The sequence below is a fragment of the Gracilinanus agilis genome, chromosome 2, assembly GCF_016433145.1.
Source record: "Gracilinanus agilis isolate LMUSP501 chromosome 2, AgileGrace, whole genome shotgun sequence".
NCBI classification, from domain to species: Eukaryota; Metazoa; Chordata; class Mammalia; order Didelphimorphia; family Didelphidae; genus Gracilinanus; species Gracilinanus agilis.
This window is the reverse complement of record NC_058131.1, coordinates 98,032,692-98,058,102: the sequence shown is the minus strand read 5'-3', so window position 1 is coordinate 98,058,102 and position 25,411 is coordinate 98,032,692. Positions and strand designations below refer to the sequence as shown.

Below are 25,411 nucleotides of genomic sequence, written 5' to 3'. Positions count from 1 at the left end.
ATTCTAAGTTTAGAGTTCAGGAAACTGAGGCTCAGAAAGCTTAACAGACTTACCCAGGGTCAGAGACCTAAAAAGTTCTTAAGAAAGAATTAGCACTCAAATCTTTCTGACTCCAATTCCAGCACTTCTATCCACTACACAGCCTGGCTGTTTCTCTGAGTTCTTCTGTTTTTTCACCATCTCTGTAACTATGAACAAGAATCTTTTAAGTTCTTATGATCTTATTGTCTTTATCTATTAAATGAGTCTGAAGAAGGGTTTGAACTATGTGGCTTCTGACGACTCTTTTGGTTCTAGATCTGTGATCCTGTCTGAACCTGTGGTCATTTGCCCTATTTTTTTAGTATTTAAAGGATTAAGTAAAATAATTTGTGTGAAAGCAGTCTAGGAAAAGTAAAAATTAATGTACTTCTAAAGGCACCATATTGTATGAGGAGTACTCGAACTATGGTCAGTAGACCTAATTTGGAATTTTGGATTTTGTCTAGTGTAGACTCACTGCTACTTTTAAGGTCTTTCTTCTTTCACAAGGCTTCAATAATCTTATTTCTTTAATCCAAATCCCCAGTGAATCCTACATTGTCTTTCTCAACAGTCAGGTTCTGACAATAGTTAAAGATATAAGAATGGATAAGAACACTAAGGAAAAAAGTAAAGAACAAGGAAGGAGAATAGATAAGAATAAAACCCTTTTAAAAGTGGAAGAAGGAAAAGGTGACAGTGATTCAGGAGACAGAGGAGCAATGAGAACTAAGAAAAGAATCAAGAATATTTCGGGTGTCATGAAACACAAGAAAAGATGATGTCGAGGAACATGGTTGGAGGATGATCATGGATAAGGGCAGAAGTCATTAAGAAAAGTAGGAAGGATAATGTCGTAGAAATGACAGTGACAAGGACAGGGGAAAAGTGGTATGAATAGGTGTTGTGCACTTCAAAAGGAACAATTTTATTCAGAGGTAATGGTGAAACAATGATCTAAAAACATTTAAAAGCACCTAAAGATATGCCAATCCCTGAGCCTTGTTCCATGAACATGGTGAAGACAAGGAAAAATAAAATGAAAGAATTAATATTGTCAGAATGAAAACAGTTTTAAATTATACTGAAAAGCTATAATAAGTTTCTGGTAAAAGTTGGTTGATAGGATGGTTGTTGTCCTTTGTACTTGAAGAGATGAGAGCTGGGTGGTAGGACACCAGAGAAAGAAAGCATCCCTGCAAAGGGCTCACACCAGAGGCACTAGTCTTCCCTGTACATTCCATATACCTCAGTGGTAAAGGTAGAAGACTATGGACTATTTGGATAATAGAAATAAAAAAACAAAAATTTAAGGGGGGAGGAACTTGACAATATTGGGGAGAGGTGTTGAAGAAGAAGTGATGAGCCTGAGTCTCAGAGTTCCAACTGAAATATCAATGTACTGATGTTCTCCTGCATATACATAAAACAATACAAATAATAGGAGACCATACAATGAACAGTTAGGTTTGTATAAATAACATAGAAACTCAGGAGAAAGAGAGATCAGATTCCTCAAGGTTATTTCCTGAATTAAAGACAATGGACTGGATCATTGAGGATGGGTGCAATTTACTCAGATGGTGAGGGCTAGGAAAGAATTCTAGATGGGAGAGATGATTATGGGGAAAGGGGGAAAGGAAGAAATATGGTAATATGCATGAGTAGAATGGTGAGGCAGTAGCAAAAAAAAGTATGAAGGGGAGCAAAGAAAATTAGTCTGACTAGGTAAGGTGATATAAGATTATGTTTTTTTTTTGTTTTTTTTGGTTTTTTTTTGTTTTTTAACCCTTGTACTTCGGTGTATTGTCTCATAGGTGGAAGAGTGGTAAGGGTGGGCAATGGGGGTCAAGTGACTTGACCAGGGTCACACAGCTGGGAAGTGGCTGAGGCCGGCTTTGAACCTAGGACCTCCTGTCTCTAGGCCTGGCTCTCACTCCACTGAGCTACCCAGCTGCCCCAATTTTATAAGTTTTTGAAAAGCTGGACTAGTCAACTATTAGCTGGGAGAAAGGAATATACTGGTATGACCTACTAGATAGGAAAATCTTTGAAAGCAGAAACTATATTTATTCTCTAATCTTTTCTCCCAAGGAAAATCATCCAGGGAAGTTTGAGATTTGGTGCTACTTGAATGTAAAACCACAGAATTGGTGTCAAGTTCCATCAGCCCTTTCTTATCTCTGTTCCTTATTTGGTACAGTGTCCAGCAAAATGTTTGACCTATGATAAAATGTTGCAACTTCCCTTCTTCTCTGACTGCTCTTCAAATATCCTAAGTAGAACTTGGACTCCTAATGTCAGAATGGTGGCCACAATTAATTGGGATCTATTTCACCTGCCCACCCTCACTTCTGGCCCTCTAGTTCAGAGGTTCTTAACCTGAGGGGGATGGAATATGTTGGAAAATTTGATGGAAAAAAGCATACTTATTTTCACTGACCTCTAACATAAATTTAGCATTTCCTTCAATTACTTAAAAATATTATTCTTAGGAGAGTCCTGCAAGTTTCAACAGACTACCAAAGGGGCCCTTGGTTAAAATGCTGTCATGGAGCTGTCAGAAAGATGGCATAGGCTACTTTATTGGGTAGGTGGTGAGGTCAAGCAAAAGCCAAATGAATAGGAATATTGTAAGAAAGGAATTCCTATATAGGGAAGGAAGTTAGACTATGGGACGACTAAGTCATGTAGCTTATAGTGCTGGCGAAACAGTGGATACAGAATTGGGCCTGTAAGTGCTATATAAATTTATTTTCTTCCTATTCCCCTTTCCCTAATTTCTCTTCTATACCTAAGATTCTGTGATTCTCAACTAGACCTGATAATAACTATCTAAGTGATCTTTGACAAATCAATAATCTTTCTGAGCCTCAGGATAGTTCTCTCAAAAATGAGGGCATTGTACCATAGAATCTCTAAGATCTTTTTCAAATTAAAAATTCTAAGATTTCATGACTTCAGGGACATCAGGAAACCCTACTAACCAAACGATATCTTCCCTACCTGCCTCCCTATTGCTTGAAATTCTTTAACAAGAATCAGATAATTTTATTACAAAATTAGGAACAGAGTTTTAAAAAGAAATACTTGGTGAAAAAGTCAGATGGGGGTATAAATGGATAATATAAGGGCTTTTCCTGAAAATAGAGTTTGTTATAAGACCCTGAATAAATGAAGGAAGAACAAACTATAGAGAGGAAGAAGTTGCACAAAAATGAGAGGCGTCAGACACTACTAAAGAATTTAGGAACTGAGGATCATAAAATTTAAAACTATGAGGATGCTTAAAGTTCATCCAGTCCAATTCCTTCATTCAATGTATAGAAAAACAGGCTAAGGCACTCATCAACATAGACAGGATTAAAACCTAATTTCACTGAATCCAAATCCAATGTTCTTGTCACTATAAAGAGCAACCTTTTAACCTACTTTACAATTTTTTTGAGACCCAATCAGTCCCTCAACAAATTTATTCTTCAAAAAATTTATGGGTCAATGTGTCATCTTGGTACAGGATGGAATTGATTTTAAAATTAGAAATGTATATAGTATGAAACCACATTCCCAATAAATAATGACAGCCCAATTGGTACCAACAGCCCGAGTGCCAAGACTGAGTTGGAAAAGACTTAAAAGCAAATAGTTCTCCTCTAGGCACTGGTAAAACATCACTGGGAAGTGAATTCATTTTTTTCTATCCCCTGACCATGTAAGCCCTATGGCAAGGGCGCAGATTTGGCCATTCTAATGCTTAGAATCAAATACCAAAGAGGTCCATCAGGGCCCAGGGGCACCAGTGCAAAGCTCAGTTATTGGGTAGGCTGTTGTTCGGTTACTGTTAGCAAAACAATCCAATATAGAGTCAGTGAAAATATCTCCCTGCTGTTCAGAAAAGCTCTTCTGACAATGGTATTATGCTCTGGGTACTATTTTTTAGCAGGGTATTTAGCTAGGGTGCTCCAGTGAGACTCCAATTGAGATGCAGTTGAATATAAGTTCCTTGTCATTCAATGAGAATTAAAATTAAAAGGAGTGGGGGGAAAAGGGAGGCACATAAAAGAGGCAGTCAAATGCCATGCATGAGAGTTAATGGGATGGAAAATTGAGGGGCATAAAAGATAGAGTAATTGTTGAGATAAAGTGAAAAAAAAGAGACTAAGGGAAGAGAATGGGGGTGTTAAAGAAAAATAGAAAAGGGGAGGCGATATAAGTTAGATCAAAGCAAAGAAGTAGAAAAGGACTCAGTAGAAATGATCTAAGTATTCCTGACACCACTGTGAGGCTTCAATTTCCTGTTTGTATTGGCTGTTCTCACTTAAAAGGAGGGCCAAGGTCTCTGATGAAGAGGAAATGAAAATTCATTCAGAGGTGAGATCAGTGGAGCCCTTTTTTTTAAATTGATGATGAAATAATTTCTATCCTTCAGGGGACTAACTATGGCAGTTTATTCAGGAAGACTTCTCTCACCTCCCTTTTCTAGGGCTCTGAATGAAAAATACATCTGGCCACTGAGCAGGCCAAAACTGACTTCCCACTAAACTGGATAGAATTCCAGTCTCTAGACATATTAGTGGAATTGTTTGCCAGGAAAGAGTTTTATGATGGTAGAAGCTGGGAAGAATAGATGGATAAATGATGCTTAAAACCCTTACCTTCTATCTCAGAATTAATACTATGTATTACTTCCCAGGCAGAAGCGTGGTAACAGCGAGGCAATGAGGCTTAAGTTTTGCTCAGTCGTACAGTTAGGAAGTGTCTTTATTTTGAACTCAGGACCTGCCATCCCTAGTCCTAATTCTCAATCCACTGAGCTGCCTAGCTGCCCCTCTGCTCTAATCATTTTTATTGCGAAAGGGAGAAGGGGAAGAAAAAGAAAATAGTGATAGAAAGCAAGAAATCCTTAACAATAAAGCTGCTGAAGGGACTCTGTAATTGATCCTTGATAGCATAAAGGGAAAGAGACCAGAAGTCAACATGGCATGAGATTTGAGCAACGAGGTAGAATTTAAAGGGGTAATCGAACATGGATAGGAAGAATAAGGAAACAACATTATTTAGGAGGTAATGAGCTACACAGGGTAGCTAGTTAGCACAGAGATCCTGGAGTCAAGAAGATTCTTCATCTAAACCCTAGATAATTGCTAGCTTTGTGACCCTAGGCAAGTCATTTAACCCTGTTGGTCTCCGTTTCCCCATCTGTGAAATGCTTTGGAGAAGGAAAAGGCAAAACACTTCAGTATCCTTGCCAAGACCAAATGGGTCATGAAAAGCCAGACAGGGCTGAGACGACTGAACAACAAAAATGAGCATCACAGCTCTCTGACCCACCCCTAATAACCTTCTTTCCATGGCTAAAGGAAGCTCATCCTATTTCTTCTCCATTCATAGAACATCAATCTTGGGCTATTACTGGCCATTCACGTGTTTAATCACTGCTACATTTGTTTTATTATTGTTGCTCCTTGCAGATAGCACTGGAGGCATCATTGCTTCTCCTGGGCAGAAGATGCATAACAGGACTCTGAAGTTCAGTGAGGTGTCTCTGAGCTCTCAGCATTGCATGCACTGTCCTTAGCTGTTCTCCTATACTACTTTCCTCTGTACCAACACATTTAATAAAAATCAGTGGTGATAAGCTTGTTGTCTCATTACTTTGCTTTTTCTAACATGGAGTCTTCTGTCCTCCATTTAGGTTAGGTAAACTACCATCACTGCTATTAATAAGATGTTCCTTTGGTGATGCAGTTAATAATTAAATAATTAAACTGGGGAGAAGGTAGGAGGATAAAAAGTGTTTATAAAGCAATACAATATAACCACCTCAATTTCTCACTGCAAGAGGTCACTCTCGCCAATCCCCTGAAGTCTTTGACAGGAGGCAGCTAGATGACTCAGTGGATAAGGCATTGGGCCTGGAGACAGGTAGACATGTTCAATCTAGCTTCAGAAACTTACTCTCTGTGTGACCCTGGGCAAGTCACTTAACTCTGTCTTAATCTACAGCAGAAATAAATGTTAAACTGCTCCAGAATCTTTGCCAAGAAAACCCTCTTGGATATTTTAGGTTATGAGGTCACAAAGAATCAGGAACAATTAAACAGCAACAAAACCAGTTCTATCATTCAAAAGAATCAATCCGGCCTGAATAATAAATAAAAACATAGGCTTTTTGATTAGGGTAAATGTCCTTGAATACTTCTTATTAATCATGAAATCTTTCCCAGAAATATGTGAGTTCAGCCCTGTACAAGGTGTTATGAAGATGAAAAGATATGTAGAACATAGTGAAACCCCTACAATCAAAAGATTGAGGATAAATAGGACTATTCTATGGTGTACTCAACCTGACTTGAGAGTCATTGGTTAAAACTATAATATATAGGATAATAGAACTGGAACCTCAGAAGTCATTGAGTCCAATTAATTTACTTTATAAATGATGAAACTCAAGAACTTGTCTTGTCACAAACATTATATATAGGATCCTATAATGAAAGCCAGAAGGGATTTCTGAGGTCATCATCCTAACCTATTCATTTTACATTTGAGGAAATTGATAGCTTAAGGAAATTAAATGACTTGTCTAACATCATACAGCTATTAAACTTCTGAAGTGAAATTCAAACCCAGGTCTTCCTAACTCCAACACCAGCAATATATCTACAGAAGTGTTCAGTCCAGAGTTCTTGTCAATGAACTATGATCCAGGTATCATGGGAATGAAGAACCATTTTGCATTGTACTCTCCAACAACTATCTGAACAAAAATTTTTCTTCCTTTTCATTATGTTTCTTCTTCAGCTTATCCTAATATTCTTTCATTATATTCACCTACCTGCTATTTCATTTTAACTGGAGATGTTTTTTTTGTTTGCTTGTTTTGTTTTGTTTTGTTTTATTACCTAGTGATCTTTTTGCTAACTTTTTTTGTCATCTAATTATCATAGTGTTTATTATATATTGTGCTGTGTCTTGAAGAAATTCTTTTTTTAAATTTTTATTTAATTCATTAATTTAGAACATTTTTCCATGGTTATAGGATTCATGTTCTATCCCACCCCTCCCATAGCCAACACACAATTCCACTGGGTTTTACATGCATCATTGATCAAAACCTATTTCCATATTATTGATATTTGAGCCAGGGTGCTCATTTGAGTTAATATCCCTAATTATATCCCCATCCTCTCATGTGATCAGGCAGTTGTTTTCTTCTGTGTTTCTACTCCTACAGTTCTTCCTCTGAATGTGGGTAGCGTTCCTTCTCATAAGTCCCTCGGAATTGTCTTGGGTCATTGCATTGTTGCTAGTACAGAAGTCCATTACATTCAATTTTACCACAGTGTATCTGACTCTGTGTACAATGTTCTCCTGGTTCTGCTTTTTTCACTCTGCATCAATTCCTGGAGGTCTTTCCAGTTCACATGGAATTTCTTCAGTTCATTATTCCTTTGAGCACAATAGTATTCCATCACCAACAGATACCACAATTTGTTCAGCCATTCCCCAATTGAAAGGCATCCCCTTGTTTTCCAGTTTTTTGCCACCACAAAGAGTGTGGCTATAAATATTTTTATACCAGTCTTTTTCTTGAGGAAATTCTAACTTTGTTTCTGATGTTCATGGCTGTCAAAGGAACTTCAGAGACCTTTTAGTCTAATCCTTCATTTTTCAGATGAAGAAATTGAGGCCCAGGGAAGCTCCCTGACTATTAACCTAGGTAGTATTCACCCAAGACGAAATTTAATCCCAGGACTTCAAACTGCAGAGGCAATGTGCTTTCCAGGGTACCATACAGCCTTCTTATCTTTTGTTTCATTTCATTTTTCTTCTAGTATTTAGCTTTTGTTTCTCTGAATCTATAATTCCACTGTATTATAACACTAAAGTGGTTTGTCCACTACCTTGTGTGATTTCCAAAAAAATGTTCTTATGAGAATATCTGGTAGGTTTAGCTTTCTTTTCACCTGTCTATTTTTCTTAAACAAGAGACTGAAGAGACTGGTTTCCTTGTGGCCTCTAAATCTACCATCTTCCTGGAAGTGTTGTTACCACTTAATTGACATGAAAACATAAACACAGATTTCAAAAATGGAAACCATTTTGAGGAACCACTAGATGTATATCTTGCCCATTTGAATACAAGTGCTTTTTACATTGTCTTCATTTTTCTATGGTTTGAGAGACAGATTGTAGAGGAGAATAAATAGTTCTTTGTAATTTTTTTAGAAACAAATGCTAACAAAAGTGGTCATGGTGGTTAATGGTCGATTTGCTTTTGGAATTGTCTTTGTTTAAAAGCATGAGGATTTAACTTCAGCATCTACATTAGTGTGGCTTACATAGCCTTGACCAGCATTTAATCCTACTCCCAGCTTTGTCTGGGGCCATGTACAACTTCCATAAAGACTTGGCTTTCCAATGAATAAGGGAGCTAATTAAAGCAGGAACCACACAATGAAAATTAAATTCCATTTTAAAAACACTCTCTTTTGCTTCTTAAGGAAATTGGTGGTGAATTTTATCTAATTAAATATCTTTTTAGTCTAATTAGTCTGTCTCATGACTATGGTAGCTTAATCATTGCTTATTAGTGAATCTGAGTTGACTAGTGCTGGGATATGAAAGGAGAAGAGATTTGGGGTCACTTAGAAACAATATGTAGGACATCTAGGTGGTTCAGTGGTAGGTCTAAGTTCTTATCCTGCCTCAGATACTTATTAGCTGTGTGACTGTGGGCAAGTCATTTAACATTATTTGCCTCAATCTCTTCATATGCAAAATGAGCCCAGGAAGGAAATGGCAAACCACTGGTATCTTTGTCAAGAAAACTCCAAAAAGAATTGTGCAGAGTTGGATGTGACTGAAAACAAGTAAGCAACAAAAGAAACAATATGGTTTAGGGCATCTTTGAGGAGTCCACATAGTTTCTTTTTCCTTTCAATCTACAAATAAAGAATAGATCTCCAAACTGATCATTATCCTGAAGAGTTAGAGAAATCTTTCAGTAAACAGCATTCTCTGGGAGGTACATTCCTTTCTCTGTAAGATGTTCCACACCTTCCATTTGATGATCCTGAACTTTGAATTGAGTCTCCAATGGCAAGAATAATCTATGCTTGCCAAACTTCTGAACACTTCTTATGAATAATGGCATCAAATCGACAGGTTTAGGGAATCCTTCTGTGGCCAGGCCTAAGGAGGGTTCAGTTTGCAGCTGAGGAAGAGTGTTTTTCAGTATGAAACTGGTTCATTTTGACACTCAAACCATCAACCTTGAATTCTTTAGCACTGTGTTCTAAACTGCTGCGCTGCTGAGTTAACAGATCTGAACTGATGAAATAATAATAATAAACTAACATTTATGTAGCCCTCCTAAGCTTTCAAAGCACTTTCAAATATTATGTCTTTGTTTTCTTCACAATTATCCTCATGTTCTCCTCATTTTACAGATGGGAAAACTGAAGTAGAAAAAAGATTAAATGGCTCGCCTAGGATCACACACAAGCAGTAAATGTATAAGGTCAGATCTTAACTAAGGTCTTCCTGATTCTATATCCTGTGCTCTATCCACCCAGCTGACTATGATACCTTAATGACTATTTATTGCAACATCTTCATTTTATAGCTGAGAAACTTGAGGCCCAGCAAGGTTACATGACTTGTCCAAGATCTCTGAGGTAGTAAGTGGAAGAGGCAAAATTTGAACTGAGGTGTTCCAACTACAGAGACAATGCTTTTTCCATGTGGCATACTTTTTTAATAAAAAATATCTACTAACCGTGGAGAAAAAGTAAATTAGAATTCACCGGTCTAAAAAGATCAACTTAATTTAATCTTAAGTTCTCTTATCTCCTCTCTTTCTAAGTTAGAAAATTTTAACTCATTTTATTCTAAAATTATAAACATTTCAATTCTTTAATTATCTGTGATTTCTTTCCCTCCACTGACACAGACCAAAACCTCTCCAACTTAGCAGGCAGTCTTGATGAATTATTTTGCTGAAAAAAACAGGTGGGCAATCTCCTGTTGATGGATCTCCCCAGAATGAGCTAGGCTGTCCTTCTGATAAGAGACACCTAGTCCATCCTCAGGTCCATGTTAGAAGCCTTCTCTGGTTGGAAGGACATACTACATCTTATACCAGTGATGGTAAACATTTTAAAGACCAAGTGCCATGACCACTCCACCCCCCCCAGACCAAGTGCCAGGTGGGTCCAGCTCCCCCTTACCCCACACGGAGGAGGGAGAAAGCACTCCCATTGGGCTGCTGGGCAGAGGGGTGGGTGAAGTGAGAAATATCCTCAGCAAGTATAGAGATGGGGAGGAGAACAGCTCTGGCTGAGTCCCTCTGCCTTTCTAGTAATGAAATTAGGACAGTGATGGGCAAACTACAGCCCGCAGGCCAAATGCAGCCCCCTGAAATGTTCTATCCGGCAGTGGGAAATTATTCCTAATGTGACAAATACAATGAGTAGGATACAATACAATGAAACTTCTAAGGATTTGCCTTAGAAACAGACTGACAGATGAGCATTTCCTTTCCTTTGGCCCCCTGTTTAAAAAGTTCACCCATCACTGACTTAGGGGGATAAGGGTGGAGAGGGAGGTCTTGTGCCCACAGAGAGCCCTCTGCATGCCATCTTTGGCACTTGTGCCATAGGTTCACCATCACTGCCCATAGCATTCTTCCTATCTTTGCCAGAGGCCTTGAAGATGCAATCTTGGAAACTTCAAGTTGATGTCCATTCTACAGTGTGCTATCAGAGGAAGTCTATAAGAAAAAACAATGGAAAAGAATATATGTAAGAGAGACACAAATAAAGTAAATCAAAGGTTGAGAGAACGAATGAATAACTGAAAATAATATGTAATTACTACATGCCAAGCACTGAAATAGAAGAAAAAGGACTCAATGTACTCTTTAACATATGAGTTTTGTTGTTGTTGTTTAGTTATTTCAGTCTTCCCTGACTCTTCATGACCCCATTTGGGAGTTTGTTGGCAAAGATGCTAGAGTGGTTTGCCATTTTCTTCTCCAGTCATTGTACAGATGAAGAAACTGAGTCAATCAGGGTTAAATGACTTGACCAAGGTCGCACAGCTAGGAATTGTCTGAGGCTAGATTTAAGCTCAGGAAGAAGACTACAGGCCTGATTCTCTATACACTAAACCATGTAGTTGCCATATTGTATAAGCCTCTCACGTAAAATAAGAACTATGACCCTTTGGGTATATGCCCAAAGATAAGCATGGGTCTGTATGAGATCCAGAACTTCATGGGCCCTGGGACCTGGGAAACAGAAGATGAGGCTAACTCTATACAAATAATATTAGTCTACATCTATACAAATAATATTAGTATATTATTTTTGTCGTACTCTACCTGTCACTTGGACTATGAGCTTCAAAAAATTCATACATGTTATTTTTCTCAAGTGTTTATTGACTGATTGACTACTTTATTACAGCTCTTTAACAGCTCATTCCCATAACCTTCATAGGCTCTCTTCTGGATGGATTAACCATGGCAGCCTACCAAAGGAAAAATTATTCTCCCAGCGGTAGCATTGACTAAATCAAGGAGTCTTAACCTTAGTTAAAACACAGTTGTAACCATAGCACAGACCCCATTCAATGTGTGTTGAAGCCTATGGACTCCTCCTTGGTATAATGTTTTTAAAGTCATAAAATGATATAAGTATGTTTACAAAGGAAACTAATGATATTGAAATTCTGTTATCAAAACATTAAGTTAACAAATTAATGGATAGGAGGTTGAGAACCCCTTGTAGACTACAAGAAACCAAGCAATGGGCCAAATAGCTTTTATGGTACTAAACCTTTCCTCACATTCTTCCCCAAGCCAATAGCATAAAGTTCTGCTTTTTTTACTATGATAAGCACTAAGTGGAACACTTAAAGTGAAGCTGGTTACTAAGAATGAATGAATGAACATCTTATTAAGATCTTACTCTGTAGACAAAAGTGGGACAGTATCTGTCCTCAAGGAGCTAGCATTACAATACAAAAATATTTTTTTATTTTTTATAAAATATGTTATATATTTTATATATTTTATAAAATATACATATACATATATAGGAATGGTGTCTAGGGAGAGATGTTTTGGTTTAAAAGGTAGCAAGTATGATGAGTGGAACCAAGGGGGATGGATTCATGTGCCCTTCCTAATAGCAATGGCAATGTTTCTTTGGTGATCATTGTTCTAGGTAGTGCTGGGAGTTAAAGTGGAATAATTGCCAATGACATAAACGTGGCAGGAGTGATAAAGGAATGGTAGGTCATGTCAGGTACTCACTAAAAGTATAAGATAATCTGTCCTGAGAATTTTATCATCCCATCATGCCAGACTAGAGTATGTCAATTCATTTTCTCCAACCTCTTTATTCAATGCTTATTCTCAGATGCCAAAAATTACAAAGGAATTGAGGCCAGGGATGGGGCGGGGAGATTAAACATTGAAAGGCTCAAGATTTTGCTCAAGATCAGTTAAAGAAGGAAAGGTAATTTTTATATCCCTTTATATCCCTTTCACTCTTTTATCAGCTGTTAAAAGAGCCAACCTATAGAATTTAGAACTTGAATGGGATACCTTCCCATGAATCTCTTCTAACACTTCCTGAAATTCTATAGCCTAATAATATACAGAGGACTCTGGCTCAAATCTGACTTCTGGTGATTAGTAGCTGTGTGACCTTGGGCAAGTCACTTCATTCTCTGGTCCCTCATTTCATCATTTGGAAGGTAAGGAGGCAGATTCATGACTTTGAAGATTCCTTCTAGTGTGAAATCTATGATCATGTGACAGGTCTGAATCACAACTCTGCAATTTACTAGCTATATGACCTTGGAGAAGTGATTTCAAGTCAAATAAACATGTTTTTTCTCAAATGCCCACTATGTTCCAGGCCCTGTGCTAAGCACTGAGGATTCAAAGAAGATAAAAATAGCCCCTAGACTCAAGGAGCTTACATTCAAATGGGAGAGATAACAATCAATCAATCAGTAATCATTTATTAAGTGTCTACTATGTGCCATGTATTTTGCTAAGCGCTAAGGATAAAAATAGAGGCAAAAGTAGTGCCTGCCCTCAAGGAGCTTACACTCTAATGGGAGAGAAAATAATCAATCAAACAATAATTATTATAAAGTACTTACTATGTGCCAGGCACTGTGCTAAGCTCTAAGGATAAAAAAGAGGTAAAAGTGGTACCTATTCTCAGGGAGCTTACTTTCTAATGGACGAGACAACAAGCAAATAACTATGTACACATAAGATATACATAGGATAACTAGGAAATAATTAGAGGAGAGGTGTTATCAATGATGAAGGTTGGGGGGAGGTTGTGAAAAGCTTCTTATAGGAGGATGACTTTAGCTGGAACTTGAAGGAAGCTAAGGAGTTAAGGCATAAAAAATGCAGAAATCAAATTTAGGGTATGGGAGAGAGTCAATGAAAATGGTTCCCCCACCCACCCCATAACACAGTTGGAAAATGCCAGGTTAGTAAAGGTATTAAAAGTGAAACAGAGAATTTCAAATTTGATCCTGGAGGTAATAGAGAGTCAGTGGAGTTTGTTGAATAAGGTGGTGCTATGGTGAGACCTAAGCTTTATTAAGATCACTTTAATAACTGAGTGAAGATGGACTGGACAGAGAAGGTATTTGAGGCAGACAGACCAACTAGAAGGCTACTCAAATAGTCCAAGTATGAAGTAATGAGGGCCTGCATTATGCATCATGCTGGTGGCAGTGACAAAAGAAAATAATGGAGGAAGGGATCAGTGTATGAGAGATGTTTCAAAGGTAGAATTGACAGGACTAGGCAATAGTGAGGGAAGTGAGAGAGAGAGAGTAGAGTAGAGGAGGATGACACCAAACTTGTAAGCCTGGGTGACTTAGAGAATGTTGGTGGACCCAACAGTAATGTCAAAGTTAAGACAGCAGGGTTTAAGGGAAAGATAATGAGCTCAGTTTTAGCCATGTTAAGTTTGCTTTACATCCCTGGATCCCATTTTTCTTCATCTGTAAAGTGAGAGAGTAGGACTTATAAGACTCTCAAATCTATAATACCATGTTCTCTTACAACTGTCTTTAGAAACAGGAACAAGAGACAGCCAAAGATATATTCCTAGCTCTTCTATTATTTTGCTGAGGGTTGGTTCCACACCTGAAGATTAGTGTCACTGTTATAATCTCACCTTCTCTCTGAATTACCAACCTGCTGTGGCAGATTCTGTGATTTCCTTGACTCAAGAAGGCCATCAGTGTTTTTGAGCATCTGAGTTTTACTGACCTTATTGTAACAAACAGAAAACACGCTTTCTGAGTGTACCGCATGTAGACATGTGTTAGACATCGCTGCAAGTCACTGGCTAGAAAATTGCTATGTACAGGGACAAGGCTAATGCTTTCAAATCCAGGGACTTGGTTGGAAAGCTCATCTCTCAGGATCAAGTGCTTGTCAGATTAAATGGGACAATTTTTTGCAATAATGTGGGCAACAGATTTTCTACAAGGGGAAATCCTGGAATCCTTGACAAGACTGCCAGGGTGTGCTGCCAAAAATGCTCCTGTCACTTCACTCATATTCCCAAATGTGACTTTGCTCTCTAGCTAAAGCTTTACAGAATGAGGGCTTCTGGTTGTTGGAGTGCACTGAATAAATGTAAATCCTTTCTGATTCAGTCCTTGTTAGGAATCTTCATAAAATATATGACCTCTTTCTTCAGAGAAACCCTAACCTAGGAAAGTACAGTTGACTCTATTTTGAATAAAGATCTATTAGACTTCCAACTTGAAGATAAGTGATAAATGAACAATAATGTCAAACCAAATATTTATACCAAGGCAGCAAAGAGGGCTTGAGCAATTTACAGAACCTATCAAAAATGGTAGCTTTCTGTACAGAATCTGCAAGAAGGAGTTAATGGGGGGAGACCCATTTAATAAGCATCAGAGAAAGTGTTGTATCATAAACTGAAAGATGTACCTGAAGCCAGGAAGAGTTCAAGTTCCACTTCTTGCATACATTGGCTGCATGACCCTGGACAAGTCACTTAATCTCTTAATGCTCTAGACAACTCTGTAAGACTATAAATTGCAGAGCAGGTCCTAATCCACACTGGGAGGGAATTTCCTCACTGGAACATCCTTACAATTACAGCCTGATGTTTACTTCTTTCTTACTTCATGAGTATATTCCTCCATTCTAGACTGTTAAGAAGACAAAACAAATAATTGATTTCCCAAAATTGAAGCAGCATTCAAAATGATTAGTGATTCTCTAACAAACAGGATGTGGAATATGGATTTTTATGGGAAAAGTCTCCCTTTCTGTCTGGCTGATAATAGTTGTAACATGCATTATCTTAAGTGAGGTGAACTGCCTCACAGAATTCCACAATACCCCCCAGAACTCCAGGAGAGCTAACAGCTTGATCCTTGTTGTGACACCATTGCCAACTGGATCATTTTTACACAGTGATCCAATAGGATGTTTCAGCCCTCTTTTACCTTTTTTCTGTTCAGATAAAAGGCCAGCAAGCAGAATATAAGAAACATACACAATCTCTATATCATATCACCTACAACCATTAATAACTGATGGGTCAGGAATTATATGTACTCCCAGTGGATCTCTTTAAATGGGAGTCCTCTCAATTTCCAATTCTTTGCCACCAAAAAAAGAGCTATTCTAAATATTATTTGTATATCTAAGATTTTTTTTCATTTTTCTCTGATTTCTTTGGATATAGAACTAGTACTGGTGATTGTTGGAATAAAAGGTATGCACAGTTTTAGAGCCATTTGGCCATAGTTCCAAATTGTTCTCCAGAATGGTAGGACTAGTTCACAATTCTACCAACAGTGCATTAGCATCACAATTTTTCCACATCACTTCCTATATTTGTCATTTTCCTTTTATATTATGTTAGCCAATTTGACAGGAATGAGGTGGTATCTCAGAATTATGAATTATTTTAATTTGCATTTTTCTAATTAATTGTAATTTAGAGCCTTTTTCATATATTGACAGATTTGATTTCTTCTTTTGCAAACTTCCTGTTCAGATCCTTTGACCATTTATCAATTTGGAAATGGCTTTTATTTTTTATAAATGTGGTTCATTTGCATAAATGATTAAGAAATGATGCCTTTATCAAAGAAACTATCTATTAAAATTTCCCCTTTTTCCTATTTTCCTTCTCATTTTGGCTGCATTAGTTTTGTTTGTACAAACTTTTATAATTTAATTTAATCAAAATTATCAATTTTTTTCCTGCTGCCCTCTCTATGTCACATTTTGCTCATAAAAATCTTCACTTCTTAAATTTGGCAGACATTTTTCCATGATCCTCTAACTTAATTATGATATCACTCTTTATGTCTAAATAATTTATTCATTTACACTTTATATGAGATGTTCATCTGTTTATTCCAGACTGTTTTCTAGTTTTCCCAGAAATTTTTGTTAAATGATGAGTTCTTATCCTAAAAGCTTGGATCTTTGGGTTTATCAAATCAGATTATCAAGTCATTTACTAAGGTATATTATATTCCTAATCTATTCTACTGATCTAACACACTGTTTTTAAGTTGTTAAGTATGAGGAAAGATTTGAAGGAAAATACTTTTTTTTTCCTCTAGTGCCTTCATTTCCCACATAAAGTCATGTTTAACTCTTTAAAAATTTTTCTTGTTTCAGTTCTTCTAGAAATTCAAGTTGAATTTATATCCGAGGTATATTTTTCTTCCAGGTTTGTATCCAGTGTATCCCTGTCAACATAATAGCTCTTTATAGTAGAATTCTTTGTTTATTTATTTATTCTTTCAGCTTTACTCCCTGAATTGGGACTTTGTGTTAAGAGTCAAGCTCAAGGCATTTTTGGAGGGAAAGCATGGGCCTTTCAGTTTTGTATTCTTTTAGGTTCTGCTAATGCTTTCCTGTGTCTTGCATCTTTTGGTAGGAAGTGCATTTTTCCAGTGAACCTCCAAAGCTCTCTGATCCCAAGTGAAATTTGATCATTGCTCTCCTGATCTAAGTTTTATAAATTCCTTATCTATTTTTATATTTGGTCAACACAGTTATGAACTTGCCTTTGGTTTAAACTCGAGGAAAGTGCTTTTGGGCCTAACCATTATCAGCTACCTCAAAAGTTTTGAAGGTTCTGAGTGATACAACTTTAGGCTCATCATTGGTCTGAGCTACTCAGCCTAGTTATTATCGTGCAGGCTTAAGTCTAGACTCTAGACTAAAGGCGGGTACAGATAATCCACACCAGGGTCAGAGCCACACACCTTCCTGCTTCTTGTCTGATACACAGCCTCAGCCCTACTGGTCTGCTGTCTTTAAATTCATGACCAAAGTCATGTAATCCAATATTTTCTTTTTTTAACCCTTACCTTCCATCTTTGAATTAATACCGTGTATTGGTTCCAAGACAGAAGAGTGGTAAGGGCTAGGCAGTGGAGATGAAGTTACTTGCCCAGGGTCAAATAGCTAGAAAATGTCTGAGATTACACTTGGACCCAGGACCTCCCATCTCCATGCCTGGCTCTCTATTCACTGAGCCACCTCCCTGCCCCTCATTCATTACTTTCCAGGTCCGGAATCTCCGGGCTAGAGATTTAAATAATTTACTTTATATAATTATGTATTAATTATTATATTACATGCAATATATTATATAAATATTTAATATTATGTATAATATATAGTCAATATAAAACAAATAATTTTAATAAACAGCCCAGGGTCTCATGGCCAATTGGTGGTAGTTTTGATACTAGAACCTAGGTTTCCTAACCCCCAAGTCAATACTCTTTCACTTATTACATGTTAGCCATAACAGTCCTCAGCCTTCTTGTTGATTCTCCTTATTTGGACTTCTTTCTTCGTTGACGTTCTTCCTTTCCTATAGCACACAGTTAGAAAACCTTTGTCATGCACAGGAGAGGAAGAGCAAAATAACTTGAAGGAGAGGGCTTGAAATATTTGCCTTCATTAACTTGAAATGGTCCTTTATCCTTGCAACAACTCTCTCTTGTTTCTGCTGGCTCAGGGTCATTGGGTACTAAGGTCAAGAGCAGGGACAAGCTTCTGGATACCCGACAGCTCTCCATGAGCCTGTCCTTTTAAGATCCCACCTTTTTATTTCAAGGAGATGACTCTCAAATTACCTGAAAGTAAAAATCCCTTGCTAATAACAATATAGGAGAGCCTGTTTCAAGTTAGCTTGATTTTATGATGTTGCCCTTAAAAGTGGTGTAAATGTTCCGATAAGCAAAGTTATTTTTATAATCCTGCTTCTCAATTACCATCGCTGACTGCTCGGGTGATTACAAAAGGGCTCCGAACCTCTCTTGCAGACCTGGTTATAACTCACAGGGGCTTTCAGCCTGTTTGCAGATTGACAGCCTGTTGGGGAATACTTAGAAGGAATTTTCCTTTCATTCAAAAGGACTAGCCCCCATTGATTCAGCCAGAAACTGAAAAAGAGCAGTTTCCTTGTGAGTTTCCTGGGATGCTTGGGGTGGATTTGACAACCACTCGGGTGGCCTTAATAGAAAGAGAGGCTTTCTCCCTTCCACCATCTCTACCAGGATGGCAGAACGAGCCTTCCTAGTGAATATGCCGGAAAAGCTCTTCCTAGGATAATAAATGTTCTCCAGAGATTCCCAGGCCATCCAAAGCCCACATCTGACATTTAATAAATAAGTTGTGGCTTTTGGTGGTGGGGGATGGGGGGTACGTTGTCATTTGAAAAATAAACAAGTCCATAAACATGAGTGCCCTCTTCCTTTTCACCCAGGGCAACACCCAAAGTGGCCAGTCCTTGTTGGCTAGGCTAATGGTTTTTTTAGTTTACCAGCGCCATCTGTTGGAAAGTTCTGTAATACATTCTAAATTAAAGTGATACATTCTAAACTAAAGAGTTACTTAATAGAATGTTGGTGATGTAATAGTGGTTAGAGATGATCCTACTCATCTCTTTCATTTTACAGAAGAGGAAGTGGGAGGTGGGTGTGGGGGTAGTTAATGTGGATAAGGAATGACATAGCATGGAAATAAAATGACCCTGCTCTTTAATAAGGTCTGTCATATGAAAGGGGAATTAGATATCCTTTGTGGACCCAAAAAAGGAGAATTAGGATCAAGGGGTAAAAATGACAGGAAGGGTGCAGCTAGGTGACTCAGTGGCTCAGAAGCTAGCCTGGAGATAGGAGGGGTTGGGTTCAAATCTTACCTCAGAGACTTCCTAGCTGTGTGGCCCTGGGCAAGTCACTTAACCCCCATTGCCTAGCTCTTCTGCCTTAGAGCCTACACACATTATTGATTCTAAGAAGGAAAGTAAGAAGTTTTTGTTGTTGTTTAATGACAGGGAGACAGATTTCAGCTCAGAGTAAGGAAAATTTTCCCAAATTAGAGATCTCCCAAAATGGAAAAAAGAAGTACCTCATTTACTTCAAGGTACTAAGTTCCCTGTTATTGAATGAGTTCGAGTAGAGGATATAATCTCATGTTTGGGATATTGCACAGGAAATTTGTATATCAAGCTGGACGGAAGGTAAATAAACGATCTCCAAATTCTGTTACATTGCAATGTAAAATACAATGGCTAGGAATCTGAGTCCCAGAGAGGTTATAACATAGCAAGGAGCAGAGTTATACCTGGAAACATGGTCACTCAATTCCCAATTCAGCATATCCCAATATTGGCATTATACTTAATGGTGAAGAATATAGAACAGAGAATGGTTCTAAAGGGATCTCAATTGGAGCAGCTGGATGGCTCAGTGGATTGAGAGCCAGGCCTAGAGACAGGAGGACCTAGTTTCAAATCTTGCCTCAGACACTTCCTAGCTGTGTGACCCTGGGCAAGTCACTTAACCCCCATTGCCTAGCCCTGTAACAAATAAAATTAATATAGAAGGATATATATAAAAGATACTAGGGTTTAAAAAAATAAAGGAATCTCAATTGCAGACATTCATTTTCCTTTTCAGAAACCTTTTGTTTTCCCAAATGCAAATGACAAATTAACTTCAAGTAAATGCATTTTTAAAACATGAATGCATATGGTATTTAGTCCATATATTCAAATAATAAAGTTGAAATAAGCTATTTCTAGTGTAACTAGGTGCTAAAGAATGACCAGGAATGGTCCATATCTATTGGTGCCACTAGTAATGACTTTCAAAGACTTCCCTCTCGTTTCTTTGCCTTTTCAGTTCACTACCATTCCTTTAAATATTCAAACACATTTATCCTCATTTCTAAATTACTCTGCAGAAAGGTCATATCTCTTGATAGTTCCAAATCACCCAACGTTCCATTAAAAGCAAGGTTCAAACACCATACTAATGTCTCTGGAATCCAGCTCTGCTTCTTTTTTGGTTTTGTGATCCCGCTGATCTAGGTACACCTTTCAACCATGCAAATTTCAGCCTAATCATGCTTTTTCATCCTATGCAACTCTTATACGCTTCTCCTATATATTCTTCTCAGAGGATCCAGTCAGCATGCTTGGGGCCATATCCAGAACTCTTGACACTGAATGGACACCAGGAGAAAACAGGGGACATTTATAAATCCTCTTTGATTCACTACATAACCAGTGGACCTCCTTTTCCAGTCATACATCTCTCTGATGACATACTTAAAATGGGCACAAAAATATATGACCCACCAAAAGTGATTCCAGAGGGAAGGGACCAACTTATCTCTGTCCCCATTATATACTTCTCCCACACAACCTTATTGGAAATCAGCTACAGCCTCTGTACCTGTGTATCTTTCACACCTGAAAGGGGGATTTGATGATTATTTGGCTTAGAAGAGAATCCACTAGCCACCTCCCTATTCAGAAATACCAGCAATGTTCCCCTTTCTGGTGGGAACTATTTAGGGGACTGAGTGAATCATTATAGATACAGAATCATAACCTTGGCCAGGGCAATCACACCTCAACTGTGCATTTTCTCTGAGGCCCATGGGGATTTAAACCCCAAACTCTGGCAGCTTCACTAAGTTATTGAATTCAAAACCAAAACAGATTATCCACACCATTGAGGCAGATGTTATATACATTTAGAGCTCTTGCTGGACCTCTTCTCTTCCCCCTTCATTCCCTTGGCCATTAGACTTTCTTCACAGCACTTCAGCTATTTTCTAGTCTGGGTGACAGTGCTCCTTTCTAAGTCAATTTAAATTAATTCTGCCTGTAAGATTTCCTGAGACACTCTCAGCTGCTGCATTAAAACTGCATGGGCTCCTTCCCCAATACACCTAATAATAGCACTTTTCATTTCCAAGTCACTTTATAAACATTAACTAATTAAGTTGCCCAGTCTCTCCTCATGAGGTCTGTGCCGCTGAGTAGTGGACTCTCTTCTCCTTAGATTCCAAGTTACTCCCTAGGGATAAATGAGAACCTTGCAGTGATATGTTAACTCTTTCAGGTCATGGGGATAATTCCTATGGTTATTACAGAAGAGAGAATTTGTTAAGATCGCATACTACATGGATCAAAAAAAATGCTTCTTTCAATTATTGTAAAATGTAGTTTATAAAATAGCTACTCCCTGTGGAGAAGCTTCTCTTGAGACAAAAGAAGAGGAAGACAAAGGCAAAGAAAAGTCATCCAGTCTTTACTGGACCTTAGGTGGATTTCCTAATTCATTATGGCCAAGGAAAGGAGAGTTAGGGATAACTGTTAAGAAACATAGAAGAGTAATCTAGAGAGAGGTCCCATACTGAGAGCATTCACTTGTTATTTACCAAGCCCTGCCCTATACAAATATCTCATTTGGTCTTTATAAAAACCCTGGAATATAGGTGCTGTAAGTATCCCCATGTGCCAATTGAAAACATTGAAGCAGACAAATGTTAAGTGAATTGATCAGGATCACACAGCTTTTGCAATAGGGTCTTTCTGATCCTAAGGCCAGCACTCTATCCACTGCACCATTTAGTTTCCTGATGTGGATTGCCCAATCAGAAAGTGACTGACAGCCCCCATCCTAATAAGAAAATTCTTACCCCTTTGTACTATCATTGGCTTTGTTCAACATTGATTCATCTCTAGTTCAAGGACATACAGTTTATAATTTTAATCAGAGTATTGTAAACAAATAAAGCAAATTCTATAAATGAAGTATTTATTAAGCATGTATTAGGGCAAAGCATTATATTAAACAATGGAAAAGTAGAAGTAACATACCTCCTGCTTTCCAAGAACTCACATTCTAATAGTGGAAACAAGAGAGAAGGTTTCAGCAGGAAGTCAGATGGAAAGATCACATGCCATGTACCTTAGGGTACAACTGCAAAATAAATGAGAAGACCTCCTCTCTAATATCATTTCTGCTGGGGGTTGGGGGGGAATAGCATCAGTTTCTGATATTGAAATCTTTAATAGAGTTAAGGACTTTGGTGAAAAAAAAAAAGTTTTCTGTATTGAGTCTTCAGTAGTTATGGCTGAGTACCGTCAGGAGAAGTTTCCAGTCTGTTTCTCATAGTAACTGATTCTCAACATTCCTTAAAGACATTGGACTGGAAGCATTGCTAATTCCAAGACTCTTGGCTTCACAGTCTTGGGCTGTTCTTATAAAAGTCTGAGGGAAGATGGTGGTTATGGTGGTGGTGAGACTTTACCTGAAGCATGCTTTCTCCTGTCTCTCCCTCACAGTGTCTTGTTGCTTCAGCTAGGCTGGCTAACCTACCCTGTGCATATTGGTTGATTGGCATTTGGTGGCAATAGCTAGTCTCTTCTCCATAGGAGTTGCTTCTCTAGATATGAGGGCTAGAATGGAGGCAAGACCAATGGTCTGGAAGGTGCTGCCATTCTCCAGTTTCCTGTGCCTTTCTGCCTGTTGGTAATAGTTGGTTATGTAATAATAAAGAGAGCCTGTAACCAATTAATAGAATGGAGAGAGAGAGAGAGAGAGAGAAAGAGAGAGAGAGAGAGAGAGAGAGAAAGATTCTTTATGGTGACTCTCTCCCCCAGCACTCCCCTGGGGCCTAATAAACACTGGGAGATTTCGAGGGGATGTCACCCTGAAACTGTGTGACCTGGATGGTCATGCCACCCCACAGGAGTTGGGGGCAAGGCTTCCCTATAAGATGAGGAATGTGGTACCTGAATCTGATTCTGAATGAGGTCAGGGTTCACTCAAGCCTCTGCCAAGGTCAGTCAACTTCACAGTGGGTGGTCTGGCTTCAAGATGGAGGTTCCTCTCTCCCTTGTTGTCTCTCAGGGACTCTGGAACACTATCTGACTGATGAATGGCTTTTATTTTTCACAATTCATGGATTGGGGAAAGGATTGAAGGGCAGAGGGATTTTGGGGTGCCCTCTTCTCTATTTCTATGGGGTCTCTCCATCAGAAGGGAACCTTTGGGGTTCCCACTCCCAAAATTCTTCCCTCCACCCCTTCTCATTCTATTTCTATTTCTAGTTTTCTGTTTCAATCATTTTTCTATAATTGTAAGTTTTGATTGAAAGGGGGTCTCTCAGCAAGGTTAGGTAATGGGAGAAGGAGCCTAAGAGATCACTACAAAATGGAGTCCAAAAAATTAGGTGACTCAATGGTTGAAATCTTGATGGGTAAGATGCAAAGGAATGGCTTTGATCAGGGAATCAGGGTTTCAATTTCCACTAGAAGATTCTCAGGAAGCCCTCAGGACTGGATCATAGCTGGGATGTCCTCCTCCTCTCTCTTTCTAGTCCTCCGCCAGAAGATCTCTCCTCCTCTCCTCTCCCAGAGAAATACCCAGCATTCTCTCTGGTCTCAACTGTCACCAACTGTCAGCAACTCTTTCTCTGGCTCCTTTTGTCCCATCCCCCTTGCACAAATCCCATCCTTACAGTATCTCGGTTTTGTGTGGTGGGACTTTTGCCAAAAGTCCCATTTAATTCATGCATCACTATTTCCTATTCCTATCTTATGTTCCCCCTCCCTCCAAAATAATAAATCCTTTTCTTGTCCTATCACTATACTAATGATCTATCTATTCCTATTCTAAGATGAGTTTTGGAGAGGTTGGTAGGGGGATGATGGCTGCATATTTATATAACAATATTTACAGAGTGTAAAACAATTTTTAATAAGAAAAGTTTTCCATTGAACACAATGTCTAAGTTTAGAGTGTAACAATTTTCTCAACCTTAAACTCTTCTAAGTTATTGTTTAACCCATCTATGATTTTAACAGAATTTAAACTTGTTTCTACTTTTAAGTATAAATTTATCAAGTAATGCAATACAACGATCTATTATTCCTAGCTGTTATCAAATTTTGTTTAAACTACCTATATTATTTTAATTTAATTTTATTATTTTTTAAGCCCTTAACTTCTGTGTATTGGCTCCTAGGTGGAAGAGTGGTAAGGGTGGGCAATGGGGTTCAAGTGACTTGCCCAGGGTCTTGCACAGCTGGGAAGTGTCTGAGGCCAGATTTGAACCTAGGACCTCCTGTCTCTAGGCCTGACTCTCAATTCCAGCTGCCTCCCTAAACTACCTATGTTTTAAATGCAATATTAGTTTTTATATTGATTATCTATTTTAGTATGTTAGTATTCTTTGTTATCTATCCAACAACATATGTATTTTATTCTTATGCTTTCCCTGCACTAGCTCACTAAAAAATTTTTTAACTTCCCTATCCCTTTCTGCATTTTCCCTATGTCTAATGTCTAAATTATCTGCTAAATTGTTAGTATACTATGGTATCTACATGGTTAGGGACTATTACTTACAATTCTATTCTACTTTTCCAACCTGTGTTACAGGCATGCTCTCTGGTCTCAATTGTCACCAACTGTCAGCAACTCCTTCTCTGGTTCATTTTGTCCCATCCCCCTTGCACAAATCCCATCCTTACAGTTAGGAGTGGCTGGTCATGATGAAGAGGGTAGGTCCATATTCCCCCATTGATTTCTCCCTTTATCTACTTGTCTACTGAATCCATTTCCCAAAGGACTGGTTTAAATATTTCAAAAGAATGTTTGGAGTCCAGTTCAGACATTCTCTTCTCTGGCTCCCTCTCCATCCAGCCCCAAATGGAGACATAGCACAATAACTCATACCTGTTCTTTTTGTTCTTGTTCTTCCCTCTGCCTGAAATATCTTCTTCATCTTTTATATCCATCCAAATCCTATTTGTGTTCAGGCCAAAAACCTTCTCTAGTAAGTTGTCCATAATTGGTAATCAGATTTACTTATGTATTTCCTAGGAATTATTTTCTTTCTTTTTAGGTAAACAGGATTAAATGACTTGCCCAAGATCACATAGCTAGTAAATGTTTGCGACCATATTAGAAGTCAAATTGTCTTGACTCCACAGTCAGCTCTGCATCC

At 38.2% G+C, this 25,411-nt stretch overlaps 1 protein-coding gene across 1 annotated transcript in view; it reads left to right on the top strand.

Moving 5' to 3' along the window:
* FSHR (follicle stimulating hormone receptor) overlaps positions 1 to 25,411 on the top strand; it is a 291,199-nt gene that overhangs the window by 146,359 nt on the left and 119,429 nt on the right. The gene's annotated exons all lie outside the window — the stretch shown is intronic.